This window comes from Vespula vulgaris, chromosome 11 (assembly GCF_905475345.1).
Source record: "Vespula vulgaris chromosome 11, iyVesVulg1.1, whole genome shotgun sequence".
NCBI lineage: Eukaryota > Metazoa > Arthropoda > Insecta > Hymenoptera > Vespidae > Vespula > Vespula vulgaris.
In genome coordinates, this window is record NC_066596.1 from 2,484,535 (window position 1) to 2,495,734 (window position 11,200).

The following is an 11,200-nucleotide window of genomic DNA, read 5'->3' on the forward strand; positions in this document are numbered from 1 at the left end:
AAGAGAGATAAATAGATAAATAGAGAAAAAAAGAAAAGGAGAGAGAGAAAGGAAGGAACAAAAAATATAAAAGAAAATTATCTTAGAAACAAATTCGAGCTTTCGTGTCGTTTTCGGGTTTTCTCGTTACTCGTTAATAACAGTAACGACCTCTGGGACGTAACGAAGCGTTTCTTAAAAACACTCTCAAACACTTCGAACTTCGTATCACGTTACCTTTAACAATTTTACTTTCAAATATTATCTCCTTAATACAAGTATATGTAAGATTGCAAGCAGTAAAAATAAATATATTTACGTTTGATTTTTATTAAAAAAAAGAAAGGGGAGAAAAAAGAAAAAGAAAAAAGAGGGGTGAAAAAGAGTAAAATATTTTCGCTTGTGTAATAATATTTACATAGATACATATATATATATATATATATATATATATATATATATATATGTATATTATTTTGATATAACTATTGGTATTAGCACATACATATATGTATATTTATATATATTCTATATATATACATAAATAGAACGTATCCTATCGCGATTGACATTGACGTCTCGTAAAACAAATAAAATGTCTATGCGTGAGCTTCTAAAATCGATACTCGTTACACACGTCACGGAATATTTTATATCGCAAAAAGTAATAATTCGACGTAAACGAAAAGTGATAAGTAACAAAAAAAAAAAAAAAAGAAAGAAAAAAGTAGAAGAAGAAAAGGAGGAGAAAGAGGAGTAAGAAGAAAAGAGAAAATAAAAGCTAACGAATACCAATCAAACGAATAAATCATATTACCAATCAGACCATTATTATATTCCTTTTATTCTATGACTCCATTCAAATAGGCCAATAATAATAATAATAATAATAATAATAATAATAATAATAATAATAATAATAATAATAATAATAATAATAAATAATATTTATTTCGAATCGATTTATCCGAAGGACACCTATATATCAAAGGTGTCGAGGAAATGAATCAGATCTACGTAATGGACTACATGTGTTTGAGTTAACGCAGTAACGTTAAGTACTCCTTCCGGTATTCGGAAATTGACTATATAACCGATACCACCCTCGAAAGTTCCGACGTCTCTCTGCACTCGAAACGCAGAACCGAATGCTCGATTATCGAACGTCCTACAACCACCGGCACCAGCACCAGCATTAGCAGTACCACCGCTAGTAGCAGTACCAGCAGTATCAGCAGCAGCAGCAGCAGCAGCAGCAGCAGCAGCAGTAGTAACTGGAACTACCTCGTCGGCCTGACCCCTCCCATTCGAAGACCCTACCACTAAACTGGGAGATAGAGAAAGAGAGAGAGAGAGAGAGAGAGAGAGAGAGAGAGAGAGAGAGAGTATTCTCAAATAGACGATCTCGACAATCATTTCTTCGAACGTATGAGTAGAGAAGTAGGAAAGAGAGAGAAGAAAGGGAAAAAGCCTAATTCATAGTCCCTCGCCAATGAACAAGCTGACCTAAATACGTTCCCGCCAAATGTCTCGTAAATCGTCAGGAGAACCCGAAGCCTAACTTACTAAACCTTTCTCATATGTCCTTTTCTTTTCTTTCTTTTCTTTTTTTGTCTTTTCTTTTCTTCTCTTTTTTCGTTCGCTTATTTTCACCTTGATCGACGATTTGTCGGCGATCGGTCGTGTCTAACGAAGATGTCGGGGATCTTTTTCTCTACTTTTTCTTTTTCATTCTTCTGTTTCTTTTTTTTTTTTTTCTTTTCTTTGAACGGATTCGCAGCACTCCCAAGAGGGAAGAAATCATTTTGATTCGATAATATAACGGTAATGTTTTTTTATTACATTAATACAAATTAATGAGAGTCCATTAAATATAAATCCCTGTGATATCTCATTTATGGATGTAACATAGAGACTATATTTCTCAATCGTTACTGTCTATCAATGATTTATTTTTTATTATTAAACCTCAAATTAAGTGACCTCGCAAAGTAAAGGAAAGGGTCAATAAAACAATATAAAAGTGACATTGGTTAAATATTAACCCTTTGCTATCTCATATATACACGTGTGTGTCTCTATCTCTATATATACACTCGTACATGTAAGCGTAAAATTTTTTTAATCAAACTTTTTACGTACGTGATTTTTATTTTATGATACTAAATAAAATGACCTTACAGTACAAACGTTCTCATAAATATTTCACACACATCTACACACACACACATATAAAAAATGTATTATTAAACTGACACAACTTTTCATTTAGATCTGATGCACACAAGAGAGTCTTAGTCGAAACAGTGAGAAAGGAAGGAGAGAGAAAAAAAGGGAAGAACAAAAAGAAAAAAAAAAGGAAAAGAGAAACAAAGAAAGAGAGAGAGAGAGAGAGAGAGAGGGAGAGAGAGAAAAAAAAGGTAAGTAAGCTTCTTCTTCGCTTCGACCAAACCCCTCGTTCGCAATCCCCACTCCAATTTCATCTCCACCCTCTTTCCCTTCGCCCTTCCTCTTTCATCCCTTCACCTACCCTCGTTCGAGAAGGCTTCGTCCAAATCCTCGAGTTCCAGAACTCGACGAGCGTTACGAGGGACGTTCTTCTTCTTCTTCTCCTCCTCCTCCTTCTTTCTCTCCCTTCTCCTCTTCTTCTTCTTTCTCTCTTCACCCTTCATTTCCATTGTTGGTGTCGGCCCGTTAACACGCTCGGATAAGGAACAACTTTAGATGTGTACGAACCGAAAACACCCACTAGTCTATTCGACCTGTATATACATATACGTATACAGAAGTATATATACGTATATATACATACGTTTATATATATGTAGGTTTATGTACGTATACATACGTATATATACGTATATATACATATGTTTATGTACGTTTATGTACGTATATACAAATACATACCTAACCAACTATATATAATATTCTACGCGTACCTTCGAAGTCAGTGTGCGCGAGCATACTTGGACCACATAAGCGCTTGCGCTCCAAAAGCTTGTTCACTTATATACTATACTATACTATCTTCTTCTTCGAGTGTCAGTGCGCCCGCGCACATTCGATAGAAAATACAAGGGGTAGAAAGTGGAAGATGGTGTTGGTGGGGGTGATAAGGGATGGTTAAGGTAGGTGGGGGTTGACGACGAGTAGTACGTAAGGGAGTACGTTCGTTTCGATGATGGCTCAACGTACGGTGCCACGAGGTCGTAACTAAAATATTATAGCGTTAGGGTTACATTAAAATAGCTGGAAATCTCTTCTATATCCTTTCGGTCTTTTTCTTCTTTCTTTCTTTCTTGCTTTCTTTCTTTCTTTCTGGTTTTTATTTTTGTTTTTTTTTCTTTTCTTTTCTTCTTTTTTTTTTTATTTAATTCTTTTTCTATCTTTTTCGTTTTCTTTCTTTATTTCTTTGTTCTCTTTTTTCTATTTTTTTTTTTCGACATTCGCTGGTAGAAACAATACGTCGGGGAGTAAGTATATCGAGGATCGTAATTTTTCAGGATCGCATTGAGTTAATTTATTATTGTCGAGATTCGTTTGGAAATCGTATTTTGTCGATTTTTCGTTTTGTTCGTTTAAAAGATCCATCAATTTTTCTTCTTTTATTTTTCTTCCTTTTTGTTATAAGCAAAATCTTAGCCGGCTCAAATCATCTTTTGGATTTAATTATTTACAATCTTTGGTATTATAACTTCGGTTTAATTTAATTTTCGTTTGGAAATTGATTTTAAAAATCGATGAATCTTTTGTTTATCAAAATCTAAAAGAATTTTGTAAGTCATTTGTTATTTATTTATCGTGTAACTAAACGGGTCATTTTATTGGCGAAATTTATTGTTTATCGTTCATTTACATCCCACTAAATTTCTCGTCAAAAAGTAGAACGATTTACGAAACATTTGTCGGTCGATTTATTTTAAACGAAAAAAGAAGGGAAGAAAAAAGAAAAATCAAAGCAATCGACCTAAATTTATTTTTTATCGTCCGTTTACGAATTAATTACATTCTCATCAGAATCTAGAATCGATAAAAAGTAATTACATTAATCGTAAGCTATAAATTAACTATAATTTTAAACTATAATTTTGTCGATAACTTTAAACAACAAACTTTTTTAGTCTAACCAAAATTACGATCAATTATACAATTACTACCAAAAAAAAAATCATTCTCAAACTACGCCCCGATCAATATTACCTCGTTTCAGACAGATTTAGACAGCATCACAATCATTCCTGTAAAAAAGATTATAAATAACAATCCTATAAATAATAATCCTACAAATAATAATCCTATTAACATTGACAATTCAGATCTAATCAATTTTTTAAATGAACAAGACAGTATAAAGAAAATGTTATTGTCTAAAATGATCTTATTCCTAATCTTTTTCCGATAGGAAACATTTCTTTATCGAAAAGGATATGATCTAACGGGATGAAAGGTAAAAGGGTGGGGCAGGTAAGTACATATACATGTACACTGAAAGAAAGAGACTAAAAAAGAAAGAAAGAAAAACAATTGGCGAGATTTGGCTGCCAACAGGACATTTCGACGTATCAGTTTCTGTTTGAGTCGGTGATATCGTGCGTACTATTTTACAGGTGTAAGTCGAGCGCACGCGCGCACGTGTATGTGTGAGAGTGAAAGAGGGAGAGGGAGAGAGAATGAGAGATTTGGACGAGAGTTACGCGTGCGCATGTAACACTACACGAATTTGATAAATGTTTTGCGTGTGAATGTGCGCACGTGTGTGTATGTGTTTCTATGTGTATGACATATATAATGGTGAGTGTGTACTAAATCGAAGCATTGTAAGGTAGTCCTAACTACGACAGACCTACAGAATCGTTAATTCTGTGGGTCAAATCGAACGATCCTTCAAACAATATACGATCCATTTATTTATTTATTTATTTATTTATTTATTTATTCATTTTGAAAAAAGAAGAATACGATGGATCGTTATTTCGGTTATTCCTCGTTTTTTATTTTTTTAATGTAATGTTTATTACGTATTTGTAAGTTAAACGAATTTACGCATGAATCGAACTACCCTCTTGGTGAAAAAAGATTAATTAATTCTTATTACATATAATTTATAATTGATATATATAAATATATAATATATCGTAGTTATAACGTAGATCTTTTTTTTCTAATTTATTTGTTTTACGAGTAGTTTTGATTGGAGTGTTTATATTCGAGCCATTTAATTAAGATGATCGTTCTTTAATTTAGTTGATTAGTAAACTTCGAATGTTAAAGGGACGAAGCTAGTTAAGTTAATAAGACTTAACGACGATACCAAACGAATTTAACGATAATGGAAAGTCATTTAACGAACGAGCACGACATTCGACTTTATCACGATAGGATACTTCGTTGGAAATCAAAAATTCTCTTAGGATATTAGAAAAATACAAGGAAAAGAGAATTTTAAGAGCGTAAAATTTTTCAAATTGCTTTTATTACTGACAGTAGGTAACTTAGAGAAGGAAAACAGAGTTGATTATCCTTGTTCTATCATTCATTCATTACCAACTGTTATCCTACTATTTACCGACTGAAATTATCGACCTTCTTTCTTCTTCGATTTTTCTACGGATAAATATACGTACGTCATAAAAATATTTGCAAATATTTCTAATCGTAACAACGATCTTTGATACACATTCACGATTAATTACACGATCATATATAATCAATTATATTATACGATTAACTTTAACAAATATTTCTTGTTAATTATTTATGGAAACTAAACTTTGACCGAACAGTGGCGCCATCCTCCACGTCCAATCAATTCAAACGAATAAATTTAACTCCACGTAACAGTCTTCTTTTTTTGGTGAATAATTAATAACGAAAAATATACATTATCAGAAGATTAATCGGTTTTAATCAGCGTAGAAACTACTCTAGAGAAGAAGAATTTCAAGTAAGTAATAATCATAATTCATATAATAATCATAATAATCATAAATCATAATAAACAAACTATATTAACTTCCTAACCATTTTCGAGAGCTGTTTTGATAAACCTAAGAAAATATACAAGAGATAGAGAGAGAGTAAAACGTATAAATAGGAAGTAGAAACGAGTATGAGCTTCTCATACGTATATATTCTCACTATAATCACGAATAGAATCCTTCTTCTCTCATAACACCACCATAACCTCCCCTCTCCTACGAACTCTCCTATAGCTCGATGTTTCTCGTTCGTGTGTACAGAAAGAGATAATTATATGACAGCGAATTTAACGAAAATTATACGAGATGGAGTTAACCAAACTCTGTCCTCTTAATCCGACGCGTTAAGCTTAATTTCATTTATAGAACGTGTATAATGTTACGAGAGAAATTTGGAAAATCGTCAGTTTATATCGTAGGGAAAATTATGCCACGTCATGAGATAACTTTACCGATTAGAACTGTAATTGTATACGGCTGGTAATTAACATTTAAACAAACATTTAACAAACTCAAACATACAACTCGAATGTTTTATTTATTTCGTTTGCTTAACATATTCGATAAAATTCGATAGAAAAACAAAAAAGAAGAAGTTTCTTCTATCTCGTTTGATTTCGTTTGAAGTGAAAAAAAAAGGAGAAGAAATAAAATAAAAATCAAAATGAAAGGGGGAACAAAACCGTGTTTATTTTACGATAATAATTATTTATTAAATGAACAAAATGTGTATGTTTTTCATGTGTACGGGATATAAAGAATGAAAGAATAAAACAAATAACAATTATTTTCTATAACAATGTATACACTTGCATCGAATGTATTCAAAAAGTTGTGTCTGTTTTTATCTAAAAAATGATTTTTTTTTGTTTTTAATAATTATCCATTGCACAAAAGAACAAAACTTTTCACGTGTAAATAATAGAAAATGAAAAATTTTACAATGAATAACAATTATTAGTATACACGTGTGCGCACGTGTATGCAATATTAAATGTATCCTAAAATAGCAATGTTTTATCTCAAAAATGTTATTTATTTATAAATAATTATCCATTGAACGAACGGAGGAAACTTTTCGTTATAATAATATAAAATGAAACTATAAAATAAATAACAATTATTTTATATAACAATACATACCCATTTATACAACATTTAATAAACGTGTATTTGATATTAAATGTATCCAAAAAGTCGCGTATGTTTTCTTTGAAAAATTGTCGTTTTCTTTACAAATAATTAGCCATTGAAAGAAACAAAGAAAAACGTTATGGCGTTTTACGATAATATAAAATGAGAGTGTACAACAAATAACAATTTATTATTATTTTCTTCAAACGATATACCGAGAATGAAATGTTCGATAAAAGTTTTGTCTATTCTATTTCAAAGATTCTATTTATTTCGAAATAATAGTAGATGCATTTTAAGTCGGCAGAACTTTCTATGTATAGAAAAGAGGAAAAGAGAAAGAAAGAGAAAAAGGGAGAGAAAGAAAGAGTATGCGTCGATGCACTTAAAAAGGCAAGAGAGAGAAAAATAAAAAGAGAACGAAAACAAGGATAGGAAAGAAAGATAGATAGATAGATAGAGGGAGAGAGAGAGAGAGAGAGAGAGAGAGAGAGAGAGAGAGGATAAAATTGAAAAAAAGAAAAAAAAATAGTAAAGAAAAAGAAAAAAGTCATTAGAGTCAAAAGTACGTACCAAAATAAAACGTAACCTCACGACACGAATGCGTTAAATGAACAGAGAGTGCGTGCTTACGAGTGTGAAAGAGAAAAAGAGAGAGAGAGCAAAGAAGCAAGGGAGAAAGAGAGAAAGAAGGAGAAAGAGCAAAGAAGCAAGGGAGAAATAGAGAGAGAGAGAGAGAGAGAGAGAGAGAGAGCACAGGGAATTATGTGTATTCTCGGAATGATTCATAAATAGTTTATTTTCGTACTGTGTATAGCTAAGTTGCAGCTGAACTCGGGGACTTCGTATGGCGCCTTGAATTTCATTCGCTCGAGAAGAGAATAGACATGTTCTTTCCAATGGAAGAAAAGAGTGACACTAGAGACATAAATAAATAAAAGGAGAAGAAACGAAAAGAAAATATAAAGAGAAAAAAAGAAAGAAAGGAAAGAAGGAAAAGAGGGAAACGAAAGAAAAAGAAAAAAAAAAAGGGATGAAACGTTCGTTGGGTAGAAAACGTGCTAAGCAATAATATAACGAAGAATGACGTTCATTACCGAAAAGATTCTTTAGTGTGATAAAATGTCACGTCGCTTGACTATGAAATAATAATCAAAGAGAATTTATCGATGTCTTTGATATCGGGTTAAAAAAAAGAAGAGAGGAAAAGAAAAGAAAAGAAAAAATTGAAAAGGAAAAAGAACGAAGTGAAATTAATTATATTTACTGTAGGATCAAACGAAAAGTTATTTTTTCTTTGAAGTATTATATATATATATATATATATATATATATATATATATATATTTATTTTTGTTTTATATGATTTACTTCAATTATATTTATACTTCAATTATATTTACTTCCATCATTTTATAGAAATACTTCGATTATATTTAATGAGCAATGTTAGAGATTATTTATTGTAAAAGTTATTACATTTGTATTATATCAGTATAAATAATTTTTTTATATATAAATTAATAAAATTACGATAAATATATTTTTAATTTAAATAAATATTCTATTTGAAATTCAAACATATATATGTATGTATGTACGTATCCATATGTATGTACATATTTATATTTTTTTAATTAACAGTAATCAGTAAGATTTGTATATTTTTAATTACGGTGCATATAAACCAAATCAGTAAATTCATCTTAAATTAAGTAAATATTATCCCATACTAGATCATTCAGAATGTAAAGAACAACATTTTCATTTCCTACTTTTAATGTTGAGAACAGAGAAAAAAGGGAAAAGATTATCTTTTCTCTCTCTCTCTCTCTCTCTCTCTCTCTCTCTCTCTCTCTCTCTCTCTCTCTCTCTCTCTCTCTCTTCTCTTTCTTTTTCTTCTTTCTTTTTTTCTTCACGACGTAGAACCATGCTTGCAATTTTCCACGAGATGTTCGTAATAATGAAATTTCTTGCGTGCCATTTCCAGTGGACGATACGACTTTGAATAATACGAGAGTTTACAGATACATACGTAAAAATTATTCGCGGAATTTCTCGCGGATCCCAAAATTCATCGGGTAAAAAACGCACGTACGAAAGTATGAAATAATTACGTCAATTATGAAATCGCGAGTCGGAGTTTTTCGAGGCATATAAAACAAATAAAATACAGATAGTTACGTTCGGCGATCTGTCGTTTTTATTATTTTTTTTTATTTTGTTTTATTCGTTTTTTCCTTTTATATATAATTTTATATATAATGGATTTGTTTCTGTGAAACGTATCGTATAGAAAAAAAAAAGAAGAAAAAGAAGAAAATTCCCCTCCGCTCAAAAAAAAAGGAAGAAAGAGAAGAAGAAAAAAAAGGAAAACGAAATCAACGCTGTTCAATCGAATCGAGATATCTATTAATATTTTTACTAGTGTAATTTTACGAAAAGGCCAATTTTAGCAAATTTCCTTTCCATGATATTTTCATCGTAATGAAAGTGTGTAAAATATATGGCATTTTTATCGGAAAATTCCTACCTTAATATACGGACTATTAGGTATATGTATGCTTTTACCAACGGCGTTAACATTCCCTTCTGTTCAAACCTTTTCTCTGATAACCCGAACGATTTCTCTCGTTTTTAGATTTGGGAATAAAAGCCAAATCTAACAGCACTCACGTACTTCGAATAGTTTTCTGTCTGAAAAGATGCATTATGATGGAATACATAGAGACAGACACGGAAACACACAAACGCATCTGTATATTTGAAATTATTTATCAAAAAATAAACGGGATTTATCCTTAAGAAAAAAATAATAATTCAAACGAAAAATGTTTTATATTATTTTTTTAAACATGAATTTATAAATATTCCGACGTTTCTATTTTAATCGAATACTTTGTATATTTATTTTATCGCATGATTGCATTAAAAAATGAAATGGATTTATCTTCGCTATTAACGCGTATTTCTTATTGGACGATCTCTAAATTATGTTCTAAACTAACGTTTTGATTAAACGATATATTATAGAAACTATATGTGTTTGTGTGTGTACATATATATAAATAGATAGACAAATTAATTACACGTTTTGTTCGATCAACAAATATTAAAAATATTTCTTTATAAACAAATTCCAAAATTAAAAAAATAAAAAATAAAAAAAAAAACAATACGTCCGAAACAAAATTTAACAGAACTGTATGCAATATAATTTCGTTTGTGTTTCATTTATATTTAAAAACAAATTCAGATAATTTTTCAAGCTTCATTTAAAAAATCGATAGAAATACGTATAATAAGAAACAAGTTTAACAATAATACACATGTTATATGATCACGTCAATTTTAATTTGTGAAAATTTGTCATACAATACAAGATGAGAGCATACACAATCGCGATGTCCTTTAATCAAATAATTGCAATGTAAACCGACTTCGATGGGTTGGATAAAATAAAATTAACGATCTCGTACGCGTGAATACGAAGAGTTTATATAGTTCGAACAACGTTAACGCCTCTACTTAACGCAATTCGCAATATACCTATAATAAACGCATCGAACGATCTCTATTTTCCTCTTTCTCTCTTTCTCTCTATCTCATGGTATTTCGAATCCCACGTCAATACGTTTTCGCTTTGCGACGAATAAACGCAATATTGCAGTTGTCGATCGATGAGTCACTGCTTCAACGAATAGCAAATTTATTCATTCTCTCTCTTTCTCTCTTTCTCTTTCATTCTTTCTCTCTTACTATCTTTAACCTTTCGATCTAGAGTCTTCTATTTCATTTAACACCTTCGAAACTCATTTATATTCCCAACTTTCTCTCCAATGCAAATTTGTATCACGAAATTTAACTGTTCTTTTTGTTATTTTAATTAAAAAATTTTTAGATAATGCAATTTATATGAATTATTAGGTTCTTCATTTAAATTGACATCTATATATATATATATATACGTATATAAATTTTTAATTTATTAGTAAAGGAAAAAAAGTATATATATACATGTATATGTATAATTTTAATTTATCATTACTTTTATTTTATATTTATTCATATAATTTGAGTATGATTTAATCATATTTACACAGTCC